Below are 14,700 nucleotides of genomic sequence, written 5' to 3' on the forward strand. Positions count from 1 at the left end.
GGACAGTGCTGTTGTTGCAGGGGTCTGGGAACCTTTCTGTTGGTTCAGAAGCCCTGAAGAAGGATTTTCTTGTTGTATGTTTACAGAAATCCTGGGAGAGGGTTTTGCTAATGTTTTCAGGGGTTCTAGGACTGTTCTACAGAGAGAGGATGAATTAATGAAGGGACTGGCAATGTATCTTGTGGCCTTGCTAAGCCTTGTCTCCCCAGGAACTAAGATTGCTGAGAACTTGCCTCGTGTCAAGATGAAGAAAAGACCTCCATCTGGGTATTACCGTGTTTCCCCGATAATAAGACCTATCCTGAAAATAAGCCCTCCCCTTACTGTGTAAGATTCCTCTAAAATAAGCCCTCCCCCGAAAATAAGCCCTATTGAGATTGCTACTGTAGTGAAGGTGATCCCCTGTGCTACACGCTACATTACAGTACCCTCTGTATGCACCGCCCCCCCCCAGGTGAAACGCACGCCGCGCTCCGAGCTGCATCCAATCAGAGCTGCAGCAGTGAGCACGTCATCCTGTTCTTCCCCAGTGATTTGCTTATTGAATAAAGGTACTTTTTTTTTCACATTTACCTGTTTATTAAAATTGCTGTCAATGTTCATTAAAATAAGCCCTCCCCTGAAAATAAGCCCTCTGGTGTTTTTCTGTCCAAAAAATTAATAAGACAGTGTCTTATTATCAGGGAAACGCAGTAAGTGCTGTGTTTAAACTTGATGTAACTCTGGGGTAGATTGAATTGTGATCCAGGGGTGGGGAACTTTTGACCTTTCTGTGCTCTGTGGTTGAGCAAATGAATGTACTTTACTTAGATTGGAAACTAATCTCCATTTGAGAAGAGGGGTTTTGTGATGGACTAAATGAAGGTATAGCCTAGGGGTGGAGAAGTATTTAGAACAGGGACTTTGTAATTGATTGAATGAATGGAAGGTCCTGGGGTGGGGTAGTCCTTGGAGATTATTTAATCACCCTTAGTAAATGCTGTATTTTGAATGATGTCATGTTTTGACCTTCTCTGTTCTTGGTTTGTCACTAAATAAAATGGAGAGCACCTATGCTGGTATTCTGAACCTTGGGAAGTTGCCTTTCCTTGGCATGACATTACAGCCCCCAAGGAAAGCGGCTGCTCAAAGGCCCCTGAGGGCCCCTGAGGGAGGAAAGCGGCTGCTCACCTCTAGATACAGAGGGGATAGACTCTCCTGGGGAGAGGCAGGGCAGAGCTAATGTAAAAATGGATCTTTCTAGATTCTACATGTTTGTAATAACTTTTGTTTATCTTGCTTTCTCAATGGGGAGAAGGGCTGGAGGAGGGAGAGGATTTGGAGATGAAAATAGAATTTAAAAAACCAAGATCCCCTGTGCTGAGGGCTCAGTGCTCGCGCTCCTCCCTGGGGTGCCAGGGACTTGAACTGGCCAAGGACAGCAGGGGCTCCTCTTGCTACTTTTCTCGGCTTCAGCCATTGTTGGCATTGAGCTGGCAGCTCAAAGTCATTCTCCTTAGACAAAAAGAGAAGCAATATGGGAGCAAGGCAATTCCTCCTCCTATGATGCCCCTTCCTCGGGTTTGTCTCCATCAAAAACAAATCAAAAACCCAACAGCCAATGCTTCCCTTTCAGTCTCCTTTGACCTACCAAAGACCCCAAACCCAGAATCATTTAACCAGACACATGGGCTACTCCCAAAGTTAAGAAAGGGCAACTGCCTTACAGTTTTATAGGAAAGAGATTCTGGAGAAGGAGGCATCAGTCTTCTGGGAGAAAGAGTAAATTCACAGGATGGATCGGAATTAGTCCAGCCCTTCCCAGAGCAGATATGAGGAGTATCTGATTTCATTCAATCATGGAATAGCAGGAGTTAAAAAGGACCCACTCATCTTATCAAGGAAGAAACTGGGGCCTCAAAAGAACTGACCTGGTTGAGACCCCCAGTCTCCTGACTCCCAACCCAGCTCTCTTGTCCTCAAGGACAGAAGCACAAGTGTGTGTGTGTATGGGGGGGGGGGGGCAGAAGTTACTGAGAAATTTCAGACTGAGGTTGGGAACAACTTCCTGACAAGGCGCTATCTTCAGGCAGAAACTGGGGATGTCCCAGTGGGGATTCCTTTGGTGGTCAGACTGCATCAGAGGTCACTGATATATCCCCTACTCTCCCATTCCTGAGTCTGTGAGCCCTGAGTCCATGAGGGGGCCTACTCTCTCGGAGGCAGCCCCAGGGTCCTGGACCATGAGTCAAGAGGGGACTCAAGCTCTGAATCTGACTTGTGTGATCTGGGGCAAATCACTAAAACAGTGCCAGCCTCAGTTTCTTCCTCTCTGAAACAAAGGGCTCTAAAATCATTCAAGGCATAGGCCGTTCTGAGCCTCCTTCTCATACCGCACAAGAAAGCCTCCGGATTTCTGTCTGTCCGTCACCTCTGGCCCACATCTCCTTCTCATGAGGCCCTTCTTGGTCTCATGCTGGTCTACTGGAATAGCCTTCTGATGGGTCCTTCCCTCCATGCTTACCCTAGAACAGCCCCTCTGCCCTTCCACCACTGGGGAGCTCCTCCCAGGGCCTCCAGTCCAGCTTCAATTCCCCCTGGGCTGTCCTTTCTTTCCCCACTTTAAACCTCCTCCCAGGCAGGACCCTTCCCTGCCCTCCCCTTCCACCAGTTTCCAACTGGCAAATCTGATGCGCTGTCTCCGCCCTAGAGCATAAGCTGCACGGAGGACAGGTCTTTCCTCTGACTTCTATTTGTGCTCAGCAGTGCAGGCTCATGGCCTGGTTTACTGGGCATTGAAAGCTTTTCGCCACATGGCCCCTTCTTACCCTTTCACACCCTCCCAGGATCTAGAACCTGGCGAGGCTAGTCTCTAGGCTGCTCCTCACACACAACACTCACCTGCAGACCTCTGTGCCTTTGTCCTGGCTATGTCCCAGGCCTGCAGTTCTCTCCCTTCCAAATTGATGAGTCCTAACTCGGGTGCCAACTCCAATACCCCCAAGTGCTAATACCACCCCCACTAAGGTCACCTTCTCTGTACTCCGTATGACCAGAACACTGCACAGTAACAGCAGTTACAATGCTCAGCTGGGAAGAACCCATGATAAAAACCACTATCCTCCTCCAGAGAGAACTGATGAACTCTGAGGGCAGACGGAAGCGAACCTGTTCACTTTATTTTTCTTTTTTTTTTTTTTTTCCCAACAGGGTAAATATGGAAATAAGTTTTCATGACTTTGCATGTCCAACAGATATCACTGCTTGCCTTCTCAAAGAGTGGGGAAGGGCAGAAGGAAGAGAAAACTTGGAACTCAAAATTTTAAAAAATGGATGCTGAAATAATATATAAGTATGAGAAGTTCTAAAAGTTACTTCCCAAAATAAAATCTACTGTATTGTTGATGTATGTTGTCTCCCCCATAAGAAAGTAAGCTGCCTGAGGGCAGGGTTTGAACAGGAAGAGCTTAGCAGCATGCCTGGCATGTAGTTAGCATTTAATCAAAGTGAGAACCTGAAAAGGGCTGAGCCTTAAAGGCCAGGGGCTCCCAGTGCACCCTGGGCCATCTCCAGTCCTCCAGATGAACTTTTGGCAACTGGACCGGGATGGCTCTGGGGGAGACAGTGAGGCTGGTGGGCCTGCACAGCCCTCCTTACTCAAATCCAAGCCAGCTGGGAGTCATTTCCCTGGCACAGCGATCCTCTTCAAGAAGGAAGGACAAACACAGCAAGGACTGATTCAAAGTTACCTAGGAGGTGCTTACAACGTATCTATTTTCTAGGAACCTAATTATACATAATTCTGTTTCCTCTGTTAGAATGTGGGACCCTATTTTTTGCCTTTACTTGAATCCAAAGCAGTTTAGCACTCTTCCTGGCCCACCCTTAGAGCTCCACAAATGCCTACTGACTGTCAGGTGTACCACCCAAGGAAAAGAGAGTTTCTCACAAACTCCTGGAGTCCCTTCTTATGGGGGTCCTATTGCTATAAAACATTCTGACATGAAAAATTACTTTCTCTGTGTCATACACTACTGCTACAAACTCAAAAAATGAGGGCAATCCCTCCCCTCAAGAAGCAGAGGCCAGAGAGAAGTGGGGAAAATTCCAGGAAAAGCCTCCTGACCTCCAGGGCAGCCCACTGACCAGTCCTCTCCAAAAGTCATAAGGGCAGGGTAAGCTTAGGGCCAGGTCAGATGACCAAATGGCCTCGGAGGCTGAAGAGGCCATGAAGTTATTCACAACAACCCTGAGAAGGCAAGGCCCCAAGCCTTGCCCCAAATCAGTACTCAGAGGACTGGGCCCCAAAGGAAGCCCAGAGATAAGCCTCCTTTCTTCACAAGTTTGGCCAGTAGGCATCTCGTATAAAAAAGATTTGACTATTTACCCAACCAGCTGGGGTAAAATGAACAAATGCACACAAGTAACCACCAACACAGAAGTCAGCCGGGATAATTGGTCCTGGTTTCTGGGCCCCATTTCCAGAGAGAAGTGAGTGTGAACTCCAGGCCCAGCCAGCACTCTCCACTGGGCCACCTCTGGGCCTTAGTTAAGCTCCTGAACCCTCAGAACTCCTCCACCTGCAAATCTCTCCTCCTTCCCAGTGCCCCAGGAGTTGGGAGGAGGAAAGAGCTCTCCAAGGCCCTAGGTGCCTGTAAGCAGCAGCATGTGGGGGCTCCAGGCCCACCTGGAGCTGCCAGCTGGGCCGGCCTGGGTAAGGCCCTTCCCTTCTCATGGCCCCAGACAATTCCTTAAGATGCTAAGTTACAGAGAAGGTGCAGAGGGAGTGTCCTCATCTGGGGCCTCCACCCAGGCCTTCTCACTCTCCCTGAGCAGCTGAGTCTGCTTCCCTCATCTTCTGAGGGGTAACGAAGGCTGACAGCAGGAGAGTGCATATGGGAATCAAAAGAAAGAGATGGATCCTGCACAGACTGAAGTATATTATTTTTCTCCTTTTTTTTTGTTTGAGTCTTCTTGTACAAAATGACTAATATGGAGATGTTTTACATGATTATACGTGTATAACCCATATGGGACTGCTTACCATCTCAGGGTGAGAGGGATAGAATCTGGAATTCAAAACTTAAATTGTTTTAACATGTAATTGGGGGAAAATATATATATACACACACACGTTTTAAAAGTAGGTGTCAGCATGATTGAAGAGGGAAAGAAATGTCTGTCTCTGTCTGAGATCAGAAAGTACTCGGCTCAAGTGGGGACCTGAGGACCCTGCCAGCAGAGGAGACAAAAGGCAGCAAAGGCAGCCCAGGGCAGCCATCCCCTAAGCCCACCTTGGCTCTCAAGGGAGCAACAGGCTTCGGGCTGCACAATGGACAGCAGACTCACTTAGGTGACTGACTTATCCCACTCCCTCTGACTCCATTTCCCCTGCTCGTCTCAGCCCCCAGGGCAGAGGTGTCTCAGAGGGACCAGTCAAGAGCCCAAAGCACACTTTAGGGCCAGCAGTTCTCTCCTGCCTGAGCAGTCTGCCAAAGGCTAGATGGTCCATCACTGGAGGCTCCCCCAAAGCCTATGCTCCTTAACAAGATGCCGTACAAGGGCTTCGGACCCATGTGAGGAAGACATATCTAACCCTAACTCTGAGCATCAGGTTAGAGATTCCCACTGTCTGAATCTGTGATGGACATCATCGTTCTGTTTGGGGAGGGGAGCCCAGATTGAGCCTCAGGCTGGGACCAGCTTTGGCAGGGAGAGAGCCCAGACTCCCTGGGCTAGGATTCGTCCAAGGCAGGACTGGAATAGGGTCTTCTGCATCAAGGTCCTACGCTATTCACGATTGGAAACTCCAATTATAATAGGCCCACCCAATAGCAAGAGGAGTGAAAGAAAATGCACAATGACAATGATGTAAATGGAAAGAATAGAAAAATGGCTACCTAATTACCCTGACCAAGAAGCTTGGCCCCCAGGAGTGGAGAACACACTCTCCCTCTCTCCCATCTTGGATGACTGGGGGATGTGTTGGGCGGTTCCTCACCTTTTCTTCCTTTTTAAAGAATGTATGGGCAGAGGGGCGGCTAGGTGGTGCAGTGAATAGAGCACTGGCCCTGGAGTCGGGAGGACCTGAGTTCAAATCCGGCCTCAGACACTTAACACAAAAACTAGCCGTGTGACCTTGGGCAAGTCACTTAACCCCAACTGCCCTACAAAAGGCAAAAAAAAAAAAAAGAATACATGGGTAGGGAGGGAAAAGCCATATATTCAGAAATGAAAGCAGTGAGCAAAAGCAAAAAGCAACCAGAACTCAAAAGAACAGGAGCTAAAGCTACTGATCTAATGCTTTGCCCAGGGCCCAGAACAAGAGGGCTCTGAAGCGCCTGGACCACTGGGGCTGGACTGGCAGAGAAGCTCCTTAGGAGCCAGCCGCAGGACTGGGAGCTGACCAGGGATGTTCAGGGCCCCAAGGCTGGCAGCCCTCATCGCCTGTTACTGCAAACACCATGCCCCCCTCCACCTTCCTGATCCAAGGCAAAAAGCCTGTGCCAGGCTTGGACCCTGTGACTTCATGGCTATAAGGAGCTCACATATGAAGAAACACCCCGTCACCCCTGGGTGGCAACTCTTCCACTACCTGGAGTAGCCTGGGGGCTGTCTCAGGCAGTACCAGGGTAAATTACTTGCCTGGGGTCACCTGGCAAGCAGCATTTGAACTAGGGTTTTCCTGGCAGAGAGCAGTTGCCTATTTCCTATAGGAACCTGCCTGTTCACCAGAAGCTTATATTCTATCAGGCAAAAATCTGTGTATGTCAGGATATACAAAATACAGACAGTAAATGCATGCTGATTTAAGAGGGAGGGATGATGGAAGACTTCTAGAAAGAAAGAACTGAGCCCTAAGAGGACCAAGTGAAAAGGGCCATAGTGTGAAAAGGTGTCAAGGCTGGACTAGAATGCAGGCCTTCTAGGGGGATGAGGAACCGGACCAGGACCAACATGACTGGCCCACAGAGCCAGCTGGTCCAAAAGCATTGAGTAAACACCGACTGTGTGCCTGGACTAAGCTGAGAAGATTGGCCCTCCCTTCTAGGGACTGCCAGTCCACGGCAGACAGCCAGGGAGTGATGTCCAAGAGGCTTGGAAAGATAGACTGGTGCCAGATAGCAAGGGCCTTGGCATGACGACCAGGTGCAAGAAAAGAGGAACCACTGGCTGTTAATTGAGTTGGGGAGCGCCAGTCTGGAGGAGGGGCACTTGGGGGCTGGGTGGTTCCTACAATAAACAGTCCCTTCCAGGCCAGGAATGAGCCCCCTCCCCTGCTCCTTTCCTTCCAGATCACCTTCTACAGGAAGCCTTTCCCACCATCAGGCTGCCTCCTGAACAGAAGGAAAGCCAGCTCTGAGAGTGCCCGGCACACAGCAGGGACCCAGACAGCTCCCAGGGACTGACAAAGGGCCTTGCCAAGTACACCCTCTGCTTTGCCCACCCAGGGCCTCCAGTCCCTCTCCCCTTGCTTCTCTCCCAGGCTGGCACCCCTGCTCGACACAGCACCCTTCTCCAGCCCCTGCCTGTTTATCACGGCCCTAATTCCAAAGCTGCCCATCCTGGCATCCCTCCCAAGGCCCGCTGCAGCCATCACTGAGTCACTAGGTCTGCTACAAGCTGATGTTCCAACTGGGTCCTCACTGCCGAACAGTAATCCTTGGATACTCCCCCACCCCCTCAGTTCACTGTCTTCCTCCTCAAGCCTCCAGAGCTACTCTGAGCATCACGCCCTCCCAGGGCTGCCCCCATCATCTTATACCTGCATTCTCTCTTCCTCTGTCTCTGATTCCCATCTTCTCGCCAAGGCACACACCTCTAGATATACAAGCCAAGTCCAACTCATCCTGTCTCCCCTTGCTCCACACTCTCACACTGGCCCTTGGAGATCTCTCTCTTCTCCCCCTCCCCAAATCCTCACTTGACCCGTCCATCCCACAACACAGTGATCATTCAGGGTTAAACTTCTTGAGAAGACCACAGGCCTGCACTGCTTCTCTTCTCCCTCTTCTTCATTCTCCAAAGTCCCTCAGAGTGTCCCAAGGACCAAAGCCAGGGGCCTTCTCTCAACCCTGAGCCTTCTTGACCTCCATGGGCCCTCTGACACTGGTGATCTCTCTCTTCTCCAGATTTTCAGGACATCTCTGTCTGCCTGTCTGTCCCTCCATCCACCTCCCTCCCTCTTCCCCATTCCTTTTTCTTTTTGGAGGGGGAAGGCAGGGCAATTGGGGTTAAGTGACTTGCCCAAGGTCACACAGCTAGTAAGTATCAAGTGTCTGAGGTCAAATTTGAACCCAGGTCCTCCTGACTCCAGGGCCAGTGCTCTAGCCACCCCTCCCCCATTTCTTTCTCTCTTTCCATCCCCGCCCCCTCCCCCCATTCCTCTCTCTCCCTTTACCTTTCTGGTTGCCCTCCTCAATTTCCTTGCTAGCCCTTCATCCAGGGCTCTGTCCTGGATCCCCTTCTTTTCGTCTTTGATACTCTATCACGACGGTTATCTCATCAGCTCCCGTGAATTCCACACCTTCAGTCTGGGGTGGCCCACAGACACCTTAAATCCAACATGTCCAAAATGGAACCCTTGGTCTTGGCCTCCAAAGCCTCCTCCTTCCAGACTTCTCTGTGACTGTCTAGAACACCCTCAGAATGGAAACCTAAGGGCCATTTGTGGGCTCCTCACTCTCTCTCTCCCTCCCTACTTCCATTCTGTGGCCAAGGCCTACTGACTGTATCTTCATTACATCTCTTGCTCTGAACATACCATCATCCCCTCACACATGCCCTACTGCAGCAGCCTGCCGGTGGGTCTACCTGCCAGAATGACGAGGATGATGACAGCAGTTAACATTTATACGGCCCCCACTCTATGCCACAAGGGCAGCCAGGTGGTGCAGTGGTTACAGCACTGGGCCTGGAGTCAGGAAGACTCATCTTCCTAAGTTCAAATTTGGCCTCAGACACTTCCTAGCTGTAAGGGTGACTCTGGGCAAGTCACTTAACCCTACTTGCCTCAGTTTCCTCATCTGTAAAATGAACTGGAGAAGGAAATGGCAAACCTCTCCAATATTTTTGTCAAGAAAATCCCAACAGGGTCGAATACAACTGAACCAACCAGAGCGCTAAGCACAATGGCCATGTCAGTGATCCTCACAAGCACCCTGGGAGGCAGGTGCTGTTATCACTCCTATTTTACAGATGGGGACACCGAGGCAAGCAGAGGTAAAGTGACTTGCCCAGGGTCACACAGCTAGTAAGTCCCATTTGAACTCGGATCTTCTGACTCCAGGCCAGGCGCCTGTCACAACAATGCTACTTGCAGCTGCCGTGGGGTGTAAGGCCAGGAACACCAACACGCAGGAGGGCTGCCGGCACGTGCTCTTTGACCTGCTCTTCTAAAGAAAAGCAACTCCAAAGGGGTTGGCAATCTTGCTCTAATCAAACACAGACATCATTTACTTTGTTCAAGGGAAAAGTCAGCACCCTGAATGTCAGAGAAATTACACACAGAAATCATAGCATGACAACTGGCAGGGCTCCTGACCGCCTGACCAAACAACACATACATCACAGATCAACGGGGCAGACCCACCCGTCTGACCACTACATATGGACACAGTTAGCAGAGAAAGAAGCACCAACATCTGGGGTGTCAAAGCCAAGGGGCTCCTTCACAGCTGCCAGAGTCTCATCTGGCCAGACCACTGGAACTCCCTTCCCATAAGGGAGCCCCAAAGCAAAATGCTAACCTCACAGCACACTTCTTCAGGGTCAGAGGGCATCACAACCCTCACCACACAGGAAGAAAAGGTGTGGGCCTTCCTGAAGAGCAAGCCTCCCCCAATCCAGCTTGTCTTGTTGGGCTCCACTTGGGGCAGATCTTCAGCTCCCACTAAATTACAGCCCTCCACACCACCAGCTGTCCAAGCCTCTGTCCACCCCAGTTCATCCTCTACTCGGCTGTGGAAGGTCAGTTCTCCCACATCACTCCCCGACTCCAGTAACTCCAATGGCTCACTATCACCCCAGCCTGCCTCCACAGCCTCACCTTACACCTCCTGGTTTCCATCCCAGCTCAAAGCCCGCCTTCTAGAGGAAGCCTTTCCCAATCCCCCCTTCTTTCCCCATTTCTCCTGTCTACACCCCGTTTCCTCAGCAGACTGTGGGTTCCCTGAGGGCAAGGGCCACTGTCTCTTGTTCTCTTTAAACTGCACAGACAACAAAACCTCTTGGGAGTGGGACTGCTCCCCCAAGTGCTTCATCAGCCAGAAGGATAGTCAGTGTGGAGTAGCCCCAGAGTCAGGAGTCTTGGGTTTGAGAGCCGCCTTTCACACAAGCTGCCCTAGGCGAGTCTGCCCATGCAGAGGGAGCTTCTTCCTGGTGGAAGATTCAGGCCCAAAACACAGAAAAGACCCCAGCTTCCCATCCCGGGCCTAGCCAAGGCAAGCTCCCAAGGGACTTAACGCCAGAGAAGGAAGGAAGGGTTTCCTTCCTGAAGCGACAAGAGCCGGAATGTGATTCAGCCCTTCCCTAGACCAAGAGTCCCCGCCAGCCAGCGTCCTGTGGGGCAATGCCAACTCGGCCACTGACTGACTCACTGACACGCCTCAGCACAGACTGCCTCCTGCCAGCTGCTGTTTGTGGCAAACCACGGTCAGGTGCTACTTTCTGGTGGCAAGCTGGTAAAGGGCACGGACAGACCCCTTCTCAGAACAATAAAACATAGCATTATAGAGGAAAGCATTCTAATGAAACAGTTATCACAACAAAACAATACTGATTCATGGAACAGACTGCATCTGTGATCACAATGGCACGAGGCCCTCCCAAGCCATTAAAACCTGTCTAGAGAAGGCCCTCCTGGCTCCGAGGCCAGCTCTCTACCTCTCTGCCCACCAAGCTTCAGTTCATTCCCTAAGGCTTGAGTCCACCAAAGAAAGAAGCAGAAATGGCCCTCTGCCCTAACACTAAGCACCTGACTCTGAAGGCTGCCCAGGCTTGCCACACCATGGGTCTGGTCAGCCTTGCCCTGCCTGCATGGCAGGGGGTGCCAGCCCCAGGGCCCATTCTGGGGGGGGGGGCAGCCTGGCACATGGAGCAGAGACCAGCCTCAGAGATGCCCAAATCAAGGCAGACCTGTTCTCACCGGTGCCTTCCTCTAAGCCCGGCTCATCCCCCAGAGGCTCAAATGGACACGTTTTGGCACTAGAAAGACAAGGAAAGAGAACTATGGCAAGAGCGGCCAATCCTGCTGGAGCATTTCCTGTCTGAGGTACTGAGCTGGCAGTCAGAGCTTGTGACACATTCCCAAGAGCCACCCCACCCCACAGACAGACACACACAGACCACTTCTGCTCTGACTGGCTTCCCCAGCATTTCCGGCAGTCAGACTTGCTGCCCCACAAGCCCCAAATCGAGGCCCAGATCTACCAGCCCTGCAAGTCTGCTTCCTGTCCTGACAACAAGCTTCGGGAGGGTGAGGCCCCCGCTGAGTTCACTGCTCTGGCCTGCCATGCCTCTGTACCCCCTTGGAACCCTGTCTGCCAGAGTGGGGGTTTCTTCCCCACCCCTGGTAAATGCAACTGACTGCTGGTCCCTACTAACCTGACCCCAAGCACTGAAGTCCTGGACTCTGCCCTAGGCCTCTGGCCAATGGAGGACAGGCCCTGGCCTCTTTTTCATTTCTCTTTTCTGTCTCTATTTAGCACTCAGGCCAATGCCTCACTTCTACGGAGCAGGTACATAATAAATGCATACTGCATTAGCCTGAAGTGACCTTGGGAACACACAATGTCAGAGTCAAAATGAACCTTCAAAACAGATTTCCTCTCCCTACTACCCCAAACTGATTTAAGAATTACAAGACTTCACTGACCCCAAACACCAGACAAAATTATCTTTTCAAAGGCCAGGGAGTTTTAAAGAAAAAAATCTGATAAATCAAAACATTCAAAATGTGATTTTTGGATCTGTGGGGTCTTAAAATGGCAAGAAAGTATACTTGAGCTTCTCAGGGTCCCTAAGAGCTGGGTTCCTTCTCCCAAACAGCCACATATGAAGAATTGAAAGTATGACTGAAACAGGGTCCCAGGCACCCCCATCAAGAAACTGTCTTACAAAATGCCCCTAATTGACTCCCTTCTGTCTCTTTCCCCTGAGCTAGGTGTGGCCCTGGGCAGGGAACAATGTTCCCCCCACCCCACGCAGGGGAACCAAGCACACCCTGCCAAGCTGCAGATGCAGACCCGGAATGCCCAGCCCAAGCCAAGCTCAAAGAGTAACAAATACTGCATAGATGCCAGCTCCCACTAGCAACAGGCTGATAAGAGGGCAGAAAAAAGATACTATCCAAGGATTCAAATCCCAACACAATGGAGCCCCTCACCCCCCAGAGCTCCACCCAGCTGGGCTCCTGGACACCCATGCTCCCATCACCAAAGAAAACGAGTCTGAGACTGGGCTGGTGAGGGTCCGACAGCAGGTAAAAAGCCAACCAAAAACACCCGTCCTGAGCTCTGCTGAAACGGAGGAGGCCGTGCCCTGGAGCGCTCCCTGACCAAGATGCCGTGCCAGTCCAAGGAGCCTCGCCACAGTCTCTTCATTTAACAGATGAAGATGGGATGGCCATGGAGGGGAAGGAACAGGGAGGGAAGGGAGGCCACAAGACCACACCAGGGACACACGCCCTGGTGACTGCCTATGCAGGCTGGCTGAGGACCGGGCTGACTGTCTGGGGAAAGGCCCAATCACCCCTGGCAGGCTGGCCATGGGCGGACGAATTAATAACTGGCAGGCCGCACCCCGTGAAATGAAGAGAAACCAGAGACAGCCTTGGGCCTGGAAGATCCTCTTCTACGGTGACAGGGCGATCTGTCAGGCAGCTCAACCCATCCACCGCCCCATGGAGAGTGTCCTGGCTGCCCGAGGCCCAGCTCCCCCAGCACTGACACCAGGGCGTCCTGAGAGAAGCAGGGATGGGGTGAGAGAGTCGGCCAATCCTGGCTGAGTCACCGGCCAGCCCTGCCCCATCAGACCGTTCCAGCCAGGTGGTCAGGCCTGGATGAGACCGTCCCCACCTCTGTGTCCTTGAGGCCCACAGGGAGGCTAAGAAAACTAGGCAGGTGACTGGCGCACATATGCCCGGAGACCCCACAGAAGCAGCCGCCACTGTGCCCAGGCAGGCTCAATGCGGGGGGCCGGCATGAGGGCTCCATGCCCGCACCGCGGCCGCGCAGGGACAGCGCCAGGAGCGCCCGGCCCGGGGGCGGCGACAGGACCCCCCGCGCTGCGGGCAGGGGCTGCCCCACACAGGCTCCATGCCCGCACGGTGCCCGCGCAGGGGTCGGGCCTGGGAGGAGGAGGGCCAGGCCGGGCCGGGACCCTGCCCTCGGAAGTTTAACTGGAGAGAGAGAGGGCGGAGGGGTCCGAAAAGCCCCCAGCAGAGGCGGTAGTTAGGCTGGGGCGACGGGAAGACCTTCCACCACCGTCCCCCAGGAACGCCAGGGTGCAGATCCAGCCTCCGCCCCTTCCTGGCGGCATGACCCTGACCAAGTCACCTAACCTCCGCCGGCCTCAGCCCCGGGAGCGGAGCAGGGGCTCCCACGCTGGGGTTACCGGGGAAAGGGGGATCAGTGAGGACGCCCCGCCTGCGCTCTGAGAAGCGGAGGCGGCCGCAGCAGGGTCTGCACAAGCTGCGCAGCAGCCCCACGGACGCCGGCGCGCCGGGCCCCGGAGCCTTCCCTCGAGACTCCGGACGCGCCGGCTGCTGAGTGACCACAGGGCTAGGGGAGGTGCGGGCCCAGGAGCCCCCCCCCCCCCCCAGCAGCCGGGGCGGAGCCAGGAAGAGGGGGGGGCCTAAGCCCCCGGGGGGGGCGGGGGGGGGGGGTTGGGCCGCGTCCCCGGCCCCCTTCTACACCGCCCCATCCCTCCCCAGCCCAGCCGGAGGGGCCTCCGAGCTCCGCTGCTGCGCCCCCCCGCCCCGGCCCGCGGCCTGCGCACAGACCGAGTCGGCAGGCAGGGCCCGGGCAGCTGTCACGCGCGTGGGCCGCTCGCCCCCCTCCCCGCCCCCGCCGCGGCCGGGCAGTCGCCACCGGAAGCGGGGCCTCCTTCCTGCTTCCTGCTTCCGCGCGCCCCCACCTGCCGCCGCTGGCTCCGCTTCAACCTTCGCTTCCGCCGCTCCCTCGGCCGCCCGCGGGGACCCGCGCTGGGGGTCCCGACTGCGCTCGGGGGCTGACGAGCCGCCAGCGACAAGCCAAGCAGCCGCCGCTCCTCCTGTCAGGGCAGCCTGTCAGCGCCACCCGGCCCCGCCCCGACGTCACCGCGGCGTCATCTTACGTCACCGCGCCCGCCAGGACGTCATGTGACGATCGTTCGGATGGAAGCCGGGGGCGCGGCCCGGAGAGAGGGGGCGGGGCCGGGGGAACCAGTGGAGGCCAGGAGGGGCGGGACCGGGGGGGCGGGGTGGTTGTCCTATAGAGTCTGGAGATGCCCAGAGGGGGAGGGGCCTGGAGTTCGAAGGGGCGGGGCTGGAGGGGAACGGAGGCCAGGAGGGAGGGGCGAGGCCTAGGAAGGAGACCTTCCAAGGATTGGAAGAGTGAGGGGGCGGGGCCGGAGGAGGATTATCCTGTAGTCTGGAGAAGAGGACCAGAGGGGGAGGTGCCTGGAGTTCGAAGGGGCGGGGCTGGAAGGGAACCGAGGCCAGGAGGGGCGGGACCTGGGGGG

General features: G+C 54.0%; 2 protein-coding genes across 4 annotated transcripts in view; one reads left to right on the forward strand and one right to left on the reverse strand.

Moving 5' to 3' along the window:
• The window catches only part of ITSN2 (intersectin 2), an 86,394-nt gene extending 72,089 nt beyond the window's left edge, over window positions 1-14,305 (reverse strand). For all 3 annotated transcript variants that reach the window (XM_069097345.1, XM_069097344.1, XM_069097343.1), the window contains exon 1: window positions 14,116-14,305. The gene's annotated coding sequence lies outside the window, so the exon portion shown is untranslated. The remainder of the gene's footprint in view (window positions 1-14,115) is intronic.
• Window positions 1-14,700, forward strand: part of LOC138168284 (zinc finger protein 420-like) — a 771,269-nt gene that overhangs the window by 174,423 nt on the left and 582,146 nt on the right. The window lies entirely within an intron of this gene.

The sequence above is a fragment of the Petaurus breviceps genome, unplaced genomic scaffold, assembly GCF_028583685.1.
Source record: "Petaurus breviceps papuanus isolate PSGF00001 unplaced genomic scaffold, PetGlider_PUasm1.0 356, whole genome shotgun sequence".
In the NCBI taxonomy this organism is placed as follows: domain Eukaryota; kingdom Metazoa; phylum Chordata; class Mammalia; order Diprotodontia; family Petauridae; genus Petaurus; species Petaurus breviceps.